Genomic DNA, 10751 nt, shown 5'->3' on the forward strand with positions numbered 1-10751 from the left:
GTACTCAGTAGGTTTTAGCTAACTGAGTATAAGGAATTAATCAAACCTATGAAATAAACTAAGGAACGCATCCACCTGCATACAGAAAAGTCCCACTTCGGCATCGGTGCCGCCAGTTTATATATATATTGGCGCGAGTAAAGTAAACCCATAATAACAGTTCATAATCACAATTAATCAGATAATTCAAGCAGCACAGATATCAATGCAATGCAATGCAATGCAATATGATGATGCAATGATGTGGTGGTACGGTGGAATCAAGACTATCGCACAGCCTGTCGTATACACCTGCCGAGCTGTGCTACCAAGCAGGACCCATGGGGGTCTCGCAGACCATATACCTCAATCACAATATCTCATTATCCTTGCCACCTCCTCATGGTCAAGGATCACAATGCATCCACTACCCTGCTAGAAAATCGCCTCGGTCAGGGACTCAAGATACAAAGGTTGAGATCACAATGCATCCACTACCCTGCCGGAAAACTGCCTCGGTCAGGGACTCAAGATACAAAGGTTTAAAGGTGTTTCATTTTCTTTCTCAAAAAGAATTTCCATATTTCTCAACTTCCCATGTTTCATGATATGATGAATGAGGATGAATGCATCAAAACACATATGGCATGGAAGTAATATTCAACTCACATGTGGTATAAGGTTCAAAGTTCTCAAAACTTAACCTACACATGATATTCACCCTCAATAAATAGTAACGGGAAGGAAACACTTTCTTTTAAATATTCACCCCTTTCTCAACAATATTTCAATACTCAAGTATGCTAAAAAAAAACCAACTCAATCTCTCAGGCGGCATCACAAGTCAAATAATATACTCAAGCCTCTGTCTTAGGCAAATCACAAATCACATGCTCTCAAAGCAAATAAGATAACAAATAAGGCCCCCACACGGGCTATGTAATACGAATAAACCCCCACACGGCAACACATTAATAAATAAGCCCCCACACGGGCATCACAATATATATAACATTCTCAACTCATACTACAACCCCATCCCAAAGTCTATAACATATGAATGACTAATTACCACATCTCAATCTCAAAGAAAGATAGCCAAACCTACCTCAATTGCCGAAACCGCACTCGAATACCTCCACCGGACAAGCAACTCTCGAATTCAGTGCTCGGAATGACAATCCACTATAAACAATGAAACATACACATCACAAGGAGTCCAATGACACCCATATTGATAGGTTTCGGAACCGGGGGTAAAATGGTTCAAAAGTTAACTATTTTTGAAAAGGGTCAAATCTGGAAATTTATTGAACAATCCCATTCTATTGGTAATAAGGAACTCATGGTTGAAAAACCCATAAAAATAGAGCTCAAAACAAGTTGGAAATCACAATTTTCCTTAAATTCGGATTAGGGAAGAAACAAAGATTTTTGGGGTTTGAAACTAAAATTTAAGAGTTAAAATCGTCAAAAACTTAATGAAAAAGAAAGGTTTTACGTCAAAAATCACTTACCCAACACTTTGCCTCGAAAATCTCTTCTCAAATCACCTCAAGGAGTTCAAGAACTCAAACAAATGATGAAAAATATTGAAATGGGAAGAAAGGGGCATTTTTTGCCCAAAAAGTTACTGTTCACGCGTGTTACTATTCACGCGTGTTACTGTTCACGCATGTTTTATACAAATTTTCGAAAATCACCCTCAAGGTCATTTCACTCGTCCTGCAGGCCTTGAGAAAGGCTTGAGAACAAGTCTTTGAAGTTACTTCTACGAGTCGTGTTTACAATTCAACGTTGAGGTTATAAGTCGTTAAAGTAACTCGCTTTGCAGATCTGAAAACCTGCAAGTTTAGGTACTCTCTAAAGTTTCCATATGACTCATTAGTTTGCAGGGTATAAGGCCTTCACTATGAGTCCTTTCTACGAGTTGTAGACTTTTGCACGAGTCTTCATATGACTCAAAGACTCTTACTTTGACTTAGCCAAATTTTCCATCCCTGAAATCATATATATGACTCATTTCTATGACTTATACAAGAACCTACGAGTCATAGACCAACTCGTAGACTTGGGGTCTGTAGAGTTTTCATGAGATTTTCTTTCCGTTTGACTTTACATCTTACAGGGTCTTACAATATCTCACCCTTGGGAACATTCGTCCTTGAATGAGATTCAACTGGCATAAGAAAGACATGGAAAGAGGACTAGCAACCCAACATAAACATAGGGACACTTCTTAAAAATCATAGAACATGTAACTTCACACATAACATAAAACACAATTTTAAAGACATTAATTTCATGAACATGCATGCATATGAATGACATATGGAACTAAAATGTAGGAGTTTAATCGATTCGATCATGAACAACTTAGTACCTTAGGCTTGAGTGGAAGGAAAAAGATATGGATAACGCTTCATCATATTCATTTGCGCTTCCCATGTAGCACTCTCTACTTGTTGGTGATAGGCAATGCTAAAGAATACAAGTTTGTAGTAATACCCAGTAACATAATAAGTGGCTCTCAGCGATCAACAACAAATATATAGAACCACCCCGGCCCTTGGCCTGTCAGGTGGGACCCATGTGACTCCCTTATCCAGTTTTGTGATGCACTGGCCAGAGGCGCCCAAAGAGGACACAGGAAGTTCATATACACTGCTTGGGCTCGAAAAAGGTCTTACATAGACATATAGTATCCCTGTAGTGGTACTAGAGAGTGAGTGTCCAAGAAGATGTAGAAAAGGGCGACGCCGCACCGGATAATCAAGTACAGGCTAAGGCAACCAGGATGCAACCAAAGTATAAAAGGGACACACCGCGCCGGATATCAATAAAAATTGAGCACATTTTCTATGCCTTTGAAATTGTCGGTATAAAAGGAACACGTCCTCGATTCCTCATAGATCTCAAAACTGGTATCCAATATTCCAGGTGGTATGGCTCCCTTTAAAACCAATTTAAAAGTAGTAAAAGTGTGAGAAATCCTTGTAAAAAATAGAAGTTAAAATCCATTGAAATACCAAGATCATCCATAAAATGAGTGAATATGCTCAATCAATGAAAGCATGACATCACCAACATCTAAACAAGAAACACATAATACAAACAGTAACATCAAGCTAAACCACACTATCAGGGCAAAAAGGGACTAACCTGGGATCCAACCGCTCCTCGAGCATAGCCTTAGGCCAAATTAATTGATAATAGCTAAAGAGGCATTTTAAGACTACCACTAAACAAAAGCTAACAATTGATACATGGCTCAGAATTAGATAGGGGGAGAAATATCTCAAGGATCGATACCTTACCCTATAATATGTCATCTCAGCTCCTAATGAGCACAGCTAAGCCAAACCTATAGCTGAAATAAGTCTCAAAGGTCTCCGGCACTAGCACTAAGTCACACCAACCATCACAAGCCTTGCCGGAAGCTACGCCTAGCTATAAGAGAATGGGAGGAAAAACTAAAGCATTTAAGGCTCAACCTACCCTAAGACCACCAATACTGATCCTAAGAAAGATAATCTCACCAAACCATGATGCAAACAAAACCACAAACCTAAACTAAGGATCTCAAGAGGCTACGCTAGTCTAAGGCCCAACTGGAGTCAAGGAAATAAAATAAAAAGAGGAAAGCCCTAAAACTAGCAAATACTCATCTAAATCATATGCAATATATAATAAATAATATCTAATAGAACTGAGTTAAAGAGGGAGACCGTAGCCTAACTTAAAGCCGAACGCGTGCGCTCAAACTCATAAAACCGAAGCTTTTCCATTTTGAATGGCCTTAGAATGTTACCACGCTAGAAACAATAGAATCACCATGTTAGTACAATTTTTTCAATACTAAATTCATAATTTTCAGAGATGGACCAATTTCAGGGTCAGAAATGAGAAATATGGGATCCATATCAAGAATTCTGAAATTTACCCTAGATGTTGATCCTAAAAAGCACCCCAAGTTAATGTAACAATTTACAACATAAGCCGAGGTCGGGAGATGTCAAGTAACGATCATGCAATAAGCATTTTCCAATATTAAGTTAAACACAAAAGGGGACAGCAACTTTGAACATACATTTACAGGAAACAAAGCCTCGTCGGACAAAACTAATGAACCATGATGTTCCTTGTGGAAAACCTCATAATTTGGACTCTTGAAACACAGAAAACGGACAAAAAATGATTATGATATAAGTTTCCAAAATTCACCACAATTCCATTCTGAAAATGGCCAGAGATAGCAGCTAAAGTCGTACATTTACCTCACATAAAGCTTTTAATCAAGATTTTGAGCTCACGAATGGACTCCCCATGAAATTCTCTTGAATATAGCCTCTTGAATCACCAAATTTGGACTTGAAATGCTCAAGAAATTGTGTTTTAAAGTTGAGAGAATAAGCTAAAAATCGGATCTTTAAGTTGCCTAAATAACCCTCTGCGAACGCGGAGATTCCAAGCCCACGAACATGGAGAACAACCCCATTTAACCCTCCGCGAATGCAGAGCTTCATGCGCGCAAATGCGGAGAACAAATTGCTCTACCATAAAACCCGAAAAAAGACTAAGAGTCCTAAAACTTCAAACAAGCCTTCGGAAAATCATTTAGAGTCCAAATGACGCAAACCAAAAGTGCAAACCACTTGTAAATGACATTTCAAACTCAAAGGTGCAGTCAAAATTTCCATACAAGGTCATTACGAATGAATGTGGATCCCGCTCCTAATGTCATTTTTAGCCAAATTCCACAGCGGGCTGTGAGATTAGACCAAAAGCCTTGGAAAGTAAATGAAGGGTTGTTCTAGGCCAAACTCGATATTTCAAAACTAACTGTGCTGACGGAATACTCATTCGAGCATATTTTCCAAGAATATTGACTAAAGTCAACCATAATCTAAATTTTAAAGGCAAAAGTACCAAATGGCCCCAAAATCATACCAATTGCCTCAAACTTGTGCTGACCATGCAACTAGCCTAATTTGGCCATTCCAGAGATGATGGAACTGTCAGAATCCATTCTAAGATCGTTTACCCGAAATTATAATAAAGTTAACTTTTTAAGTTTTAAAATCTCCAAAATAGGAAAATAGGCCTAAAACGCAAATAAAGGACCAGGCGACTGAATAGTCAATGCCAGCAAGTCATAAATGACTTGGGGTCACTACAGGAAAGATCTAAAAGCTGAAAACATCAGAAAATAAAAGAAATAATTTGGAGGGTCATTACAACATCCATCACTAAAAGAACTTTCGTCCATGAAAGTAAAAGTACAATCACATCTTGTAGGAATGAAAGGATGAGGTTCCGGTCCAGCACACTGTGCTAGACCCTCAGACACCCTCTCGATTCATACAATGTCATCACAAAACCCAGGCTGAGAGGAAAATATTCAAATTCACTTCCAACTCCTCCAATTCCTTCTTGGTCTCCAACTCTCGCTTGCTTAGCCTGAACTTGACCAAAAACACTAGATTTCAACTGAGGACGACCAAACTAAACCAAAACCACCAAAAATGAGCAATACAAGACCATGGTAGATATAACTCACTCAAAATTCCAAATACTTGTGTTATGCTTCCATATCCTTTTCTCCAAGCCACTAAGGGCATTCTGTCGGTCCTTAACTATCCTAAAAACCCTCAACATCATTCAAAACTTGCTTAACAAACACACACAAAAACCTCAAGGAAGACACATATTTCCACTGAAGATCAAGAGGTGACAACTACCAAGACCAGGAACCCAACTGGGGGCAAAGTCCAAAATTCTAACCTCAACTTCAAAAACCAAGACCCCAAGCCAAAACTCTAATTCTAAAACTGAACACTCCACTCCAAAAAAAGATTATCCCGTGAATGACCAGGCCACATGGAGTCCAGCCCCACTGACTTACTCCTATCATAGGAACTTCCAAACTCGGGCACCATGTGCCCATCAACCGCTCAGCCACCTCAAATATGATCTAACTATCCCAGTCCAAGGAAAACTATGCCAGTATTGATGTATAAACATGAACAACTCATTAGTAATGGTCCAAGATCACTAGCTCCAACTCTTAAGTACCGCAATCTACCAGATACACCAAAGGAAAACCTTTTATCCTGAACAAATTCAAAATCACGGACTCCACGAATTACTTTGGCCTCATCCTATAGATGAACTTTCTAACCAACTCCCCATCTTCCATCTTAGGCTACATTTGGATCTAATTACGAACACCACTTCTCCAACTCTATCTGAAACTCAAGCTATGAGAGCTACCAACACAACCAGAGGGAACCAATAACAGCAGTAACAAGGCATATTGGAGATCACATATCCTAAACTCTCTACTCGCCGCATCCAAACACTAGAACCTTCATAAGAGATCACTCCCAAAATATTTAATGAAAGGACCATAATTTGCAACTAAGAACAAGACTAGGAAAATAGGAAGAGATGGCCAACTAAGATTACTACAAATAATCCAACCAGGTATGGAAAACCTCAACCTACAACCTAGAATTGAACCAAATAATACCCAGCAACGTAGATAGTCATCTAAGCAACGAAACTAGAATGACCGAAGAGAAATACTAATCAAGTAAACTTTAGCTAGGTACAAGAATACTAGGAACCATTGAACCACTAACCAAATAGGACAACACACAACTAAGGCGACCCTCAAAGCCAACTAGATCCTCCAGTATCACAACTCCCAGAACTAACACAACTGGTTTAGCCACCTATCTAATAAGGGTGGGCACCGCAACGAAATCAATGGTATGGGAGGCCAAAGGGAAAACTAACTAGCCCGACTACAAACTTGAAATAGAACTACCAAGACAAGGCATGGAGAGTTGCTCAACCACCAATACTCAACATAAACCTCAGCCTAGTCAATCCACTACTATAAGAAATCAGTTATAACACCGAAACATATACACATAAGTCCAAGTAAAGCTACTACCATAGTAATGACATACATAACAAGTCAAATAGTCACTTATGGGTACGAAAACCCTAAAACCATACAATGTAGGTAATGCCTAACAACATAATAAATTCACACCAAAAATAATCCATACTTGTAGCCTCGGCATTTGGCTGACCGGTAGAAGCATAGAATGGAGTATGATCAACCTCGATCTAAACACCTGTAGCATCATCAGCAATACTCTGACCACTACTCCTAACTGGAGGTGACACAAAACCATAATACTAAACTGGTTGAGCAAACTACACATGGGTCCCACGCCAGGGACAATCTCTAGATCGATGGCCAAGCTCTCCATAGGTACTACAAAACCCAACAACTTTAGTCTAGTGAGAATAAGGAGTCTAAAATATCAAATCTCGCCTAGGGCACTCCCGGGATAAGTTGTCAAGTAAACAGCAGTCATAACACTGAAGTTGAAAGCCCTATAATAATTTGATCGTGATAGGAAGGGAGAGAATCTGATCCCCTCGAGCACTGGCCCATACTAGAACCACCCTGATAGGGCTAGCTTCCATAACTATCCCTCCCCCTAGCAGACTGCACTGATGTCCTGCATCACTCTCTAACAAAGTGTCCTTCCTCTCCACCCTCATAGAAACCATCACCAATAACATCCCGCCAAAAGGGCCTAGACTAGATAGAATAAGTTCCAACTCCTGAAGGTCAAATATGCTCACCCCAAGAAGTCTAACCTGAACTATCTCCATTGTAAGCTCTATGACCTATCTCAAAACCTTTGGGAACCTGAGATGCTTCTATCATTGGCCTGATGGGTCGAGAAGGAAGATGACCCTTGCTAAACTAATATTTATCCTAAAGTGAGATGTTGTCACCACAGTGTTAATGGCAAGGCCTCTTACCACTACATTCATATGCCTCAAAGCATTTCTGGTCCACTGCCTTCATGTGGCTAAATATCTAGGGAAAGGTAGACCTAGTTGCTATCAAATGCTCTGATGCCAAATGAAGAGACAAAGACAACCCCCTAACAAACTCCTGATCCAAAGGGGATGATGTGGGGTTATTCCCATCCCACTCAAGAAATTCTTTGACATACTCCAATACTGATAATGAACCTGCTGGGGAACCATCAACCCATCTCTAGAATAGAACCATCTGCCAAAGCTCTGGTAGAACCTGCTGACGCTCTGACCAGGTCCACTTGAAACCTCATACTATTTTTTTAAGAGAGACTAGATTCCAAAAGAACGATTTCAAACATTATTCAAAACAAGGACACACGATAAGGAGTTAGGAAGAGAATTTCCTAAATATGCCTCAAAGCCTCTCGAAGATAGGACATAAATGCCTCTACACCGATCTACAGGATTCTACTAGGAATTATCGTCATACCAACGATGCCGGTTAACCTAGAGATTTGATGCCAATTTAACATGATCTAATTTTTTAAGTCATGATGGCACCTGCTAACACCCACCTGCAGGTAAGCCTAAATCATAGCTCTTGGAATGGAACCAAAGGCAACGGGCTACCAAGCAAAAGATAAATAAATAAAATGGAAGGTAATAGATTTGAGAAGTAAAAGAACAACTTAAATTAAACACAAGGAACCACCCCAAGATGTGGCACCAATCGGTAATTGAGCATCTAAATTAAAATACGAGTACAATGCTTTTACAAATACAAATATAAGTACAGACAGACTTCAAAAGATAGTAAAGACTGGTCCTAATCCAACATAGATGGGAATCGGTAACCCCAAAAGTCTAAAGCTTACCAAATCTCCAAATCAAGCTGCTCTGCACCAATCCAAATCGATGGCGATAACCTGTACTATCATCTGTAGGGGCATAAGTGTAGTATGAGTACCAAACAAATGGTACTCAGTAGGCATAGGCCGACTGAGCTCCACGGATAAAGAAAATATAAATCATAGGTAATCAAGTAAATATAGCATAAGTAAACAAATAAGATCTACACAAGGTAAAGAAGGAAATGAGAGTAAAGAGGTAGGATATATAAATATAGGATACACAGTCAAACAATGCACCAGTACACATAAGCCTCAACCTATTTACAGTAAGAAAGCACTAAAGGAGCAAACTAATCAAGGAAGGAAGCACTGTCTAGCACAACTAATCCTATACCAACTAAGGATCAAACCAACTGAATCTAATAGGAAACACCAACAACACCAACCCAAACTAATACACCCTACAAACTATAAGTATGATAAGAGATAAGAACAAGTATAATCAAACAATAACTGACCGGACGCCCATATCCTTGGAAGGTACAAATAATGACAAACATACCTCCGGCCCTTATAAATCGGAGGACCACACCAAACAAGTATACTAGTGATAGGCAATGCTAATGAATGTAAATTTGTAGTAAAACCCAGTAACATTATCGGTGGCTCTCAGCGATCAACAATAAGTGTATAGACCCACCCCGGCCCTTGACCTGTCATATGGGGCCCATATGACTCCCTCATCTAATTTTGTGGTGTACTGGCCAGAGAAACCCATAGGGGACGCAGGAAGTCTGTATACACTACATGGGCCCGAACTAGGTCATACATAGACATATAGTATCTCCATAGTGGTATCGAAGAGTGAGTGGATAAGCCGATGTAAAAAAGGGGAACGCCGTGCCTGATAATAAAGTACAGGCTAAAGGTATCTCGGATGCAGGTAAAGTATAAAAGGTCTATGCCATGTTGGATATCAATAAAAACTAAGCATATTCTCAATGCCTCTAAAACTATTTGTATAAAAGGAGCACGTCCTCGATGCCTCGTAGATTTAAAAACCAGCATCTAATATTCCAGGTGGTACGGCTCTCTTTAAAACCAATTTAAAAGTAGTAAAAGTTTGAGAAATCCTTCTAAAACAATAGTTAAAATCCATTGAAAAACTAGGATCGTACCACAAAATGAGTGAATATGCTCAATAAATGCAAGCATTCCATCACCAGTATCCAAACAAGAGATACACAATACAAATAGTAACATCGAGCTAAACCACACTATCAGGGAAAAAAGGCACTAAGCTGGGATCTAATCACTCCTCGAGCATGGCCTCGGGCCTAATCAATAGATAATAGATAAAGAGGCATTTTTACTACTATTGCTAAACAAAAGCGAATAATCGAGACATGGCTAAAAATTAGATAAGGGAGAAATATCTCCAGGATCGATGCCTTACCCCAAAATTTGTCATCTCAGCTCCCAAAGAACACATCTAAGCCAAACTTATGGCTGCGACAAGCCTCAAAAGTCTCTAGCACTAGCACTAAGTCACACCAACCATCACAAGCCCTATCGAAAGATACTCCTAGCTATAAGGGCACTTTAGGATAAACTAAAGCATAAGACTCAACCTAGCCTAAGGCCACCAATACCGATTTTAAGAAGGATAATCTTAACAAACATGATGCAAATGAAACCACAAACCTAAAATAAGGATCTCAAGAGGCTACTCTAGTCTAAGGCCTTGTCGAAGTCAAGAAAATGAAATAAAAGGAGGAAAGCCATAAAATTGTCCAATACCCACCTAAATCATATGTAATTTATATACTAAACAATATCTAATAGAACTCAGTCAAAAGGGGAGATTGTAGGCTACCTCGAAGCTGAATATGCGCGCTCCAACTCATAGAATTGGATCTTTTCCCTTCCGAATAGCCTCAGAATGCTTCCATACTAGCAACAACAGAATCCCCAACTTAATATGGTAGTTTAGACACTAAATTCGTAATTTTCAGAGATGGGCCAATTTAGAGTTCCAAGATAGGAAATATGGGGCCCATATCTATA

The sequence above is a fragment of the Solanum dulcamara genome, chromosome 4, assembly GCF_947179165.1.
Source record: "Solanum dulcamara chromosome 4, daSolDulc1.2, whole genome shotgun sequence".
Classification (NCBI taxonomy): domain Eukaryota; kingdom Viridiplantae; phylum Streptophyta; class Magnoliopsida; order Solanales; family Solanaceae; genus Solanum; species Solanum dulcamara.